The sequence below is a fragment of the Oryctolagus cuniculus genome, chromosome 10 (genome assembly GCF_051225735.1).
Source record: "Oryctolagus cuniculus isolate XC-2025 breed Fujian yellow rabbit chromosome 10, ASM5122573v1, whole genome shotgun sequence".
Taxonomy (NCBI): domain Eukaryota; kingdom Metazoa; phylum Chordata; class Mammalia; order Lagomorpha; family Leporidae; genus Oryctolagus; species Oryctolagus cuniculus.
In genome coordinates, this window is record NC_142876.1 from 36176231 (window position 1) to 36178897 (window position 2667).

Consider the following 2667-nt stretch of genomic DNA (forward strand, 5'->3'; position numbering starts at 1 on the left):
TATAATTTTAATAACATATTTTTTTAAAGTATCAAAGACATACCTATGAGTGGTCTTTTCATTGGCGAAATGCTTTCTAAGGTGAGGTGATTACTCCACCACAAGTACATCAGTGACCTTACTGCCTGGATGGAGGATGTACTTGCTGTATAGACGTATTCAATAAATCCTGGAAGGAGTGGTTTTAATCAAAATGGTTACACTGAACCTGAAGGGGAAACCAGAATGCAATTGACACTACTTATAATTTCCTTATGTCTATTTCATGGATCTAAATATCAGCTGGAATGTCTCCTAGCACATGATAAAATATGGGTTTTGAAAAACTGCAAAACAAGAGAGGTATGAAAGTAACAAAATGGCTCCTGGAAGAGACTATGGGATTGGGTTCATTGAAGACTTTTGTTCTAGATTCATGTTGTGGTTAACAAGTCATGCAGCCATTGTTTGTCATTCCTATGAATCATTCTTATTATTTCCTCATGGTTACAGTCTGTGTCTAAATGAAAAGTTAACATTTTCACCAAGTAAGTGTGTGATTTTTTGGCTTGGTTTAATTAAACTGAACATATTGGTAAGAAACAGTCTAAGCACATAATTCACAAAAAGTCTATACAACTCACACATTTGACATTCTTGAGAAGTGTATAGAACTTTGAACTTAAGGAGAAAAAATAATTTGAGATGGATGTTAAATTACTTTAAATCACTGAGGCTACATAGTCATGTACTTCCTTATATTTTTACTAGTGAACTGTTATTACTATTTTATTAATAGGAAAGTTTTCAAATGATGAAGTCTAATATCTATGGCAGCATTTTAAGTATTTTTTAAAGAGAGGCAATACAATAAACTTCTTAGTATCTATAAAGTGCCAAATTGACTCTTCGTGCAGTATGTGCTAAATATATACTTGTGAATATATATATGAACTCAATATATATATACATATATATATATAACTAATTCTTAATACATAATTGTTCAATGACTAGAAATGAGAGCAATTTGGGTTCAAATGCTGATTCTGGTATGAAGCCTTATCAATGAAGTCTATTCCATGAATAGAACTGATTGTGGTTTCTAGTTTAAGTTTTGATTAGTCCAGTACATTAATTTATAACTGAATTTCATATATTCTTTCATAAAACATTTATTGACTAATGCCTCTTATATTATTGGCTCAGGATAGGTGCTGCCTGTATGTAAAAACTGAATCATATAGTAAAACACTTATTTTTGAATAAATTAATTTATTTAAAAGGCAGAGTAACACAGAGAGAGAGACACACACACACACACACACACACAGAGATCTTCCATTTGTCAATTTACGCCCTAAATGGCCTCAATGCCTGAGATTAAACCTGTAGGAAACTGGGAGCCTGGAATCCCATCAGGTCTCCCATGTAGGTGGCAGGGGCCCAAACACTTGGACCATCATCTGCTGCCTTACTTGGCACTTTAGCAGGGATCTGGCTTTGAAATGGAGCAACCAGGTGTTGAACTAGGGCCCATATTAGATACCTATGTCACATGTGGTGGCTTAACCTGCTGAGTCACAATGCCAGGCCCTATAGTAAAATATTTCTATTTTGTATTATCTCAGTAGCTCTCAACAACGTGCACCAGAGTGAATTGCTCTCTATAGCCTGAAGAATAGAGTTCAATCTTTAACTCTGGTGTTTGAATACCTCCTTCAACTGATCCTAAACAATCTATTCAAACTTGCCTATTTCTTATATTTTATGCTTAAGCTAGCCACCATGGAACACTGAACCTTTGAACAACGATGGTCTCTTCCATATGCATATTATCTATCAATTGTGTGGAGGCAGCATACTGCACTGGATGTCAAAAGCATATAGGTCAGCACAAAGCTGGGTGGGTGACACATTTGTCCATCAGTTGATGAATATCAACATTCAGGGCTGTAATAAAGATCAGAAAATAAGGCATAATATGTATAAGCAGAAGATCTATACAAAACTTAACCTGATTAAAAACAACTTGATGAGAACAGCAGGCATAAAACTAGGTCATATCCAAATAATGTAGATGTTATCTCACTTCCTTTCCTCCTTACACCACTTTCTTCCCAGCTCAGCTCAAATCCTAAACCTTCTGAACCCTATGCCTAGCATTATGCACGCATGTATTACTGAATTACATTGTTCTAACTTTTAAGTTAAACAAAAGTTCTAAAACCCCAATAGATTCATGGTAAACTTTTTATTTGAATACCCATAAGAGAGAGGTGATTCAAAAGACATGCTTCGGCTATTCCAAGGGCTGAATACATTCTTTCTACAGAAACTGCTGTTTTCTTCAAATTGTATAAATCGGGAAAATAAAAGGGAAAAAGAATAAAAAGAAAAGGTTCATTCTGATATCTTGGTCATCTTAATTCCATTTGTCTAGCATCCAGTGTTTGTTCAGATATTTCTTCAATTTTGGCTGCTTGCTTTCAGGTCTTCAGTTTCTTGGATAATGTTGGAAGATTGTTGTCTGATCAATTGTAATGGAGTCCTAAGGTAATTTTCAGGCAAGATGAAACAAGAAATAAAAGTGAAACTCTTTAAAGTATAGAAGTCCCTAAATAAAGCATTTTTAGAGTTTGGAGTCTCTGGGTGATGGCCTCAATTCCCAACTAGACTGTGTGTAGA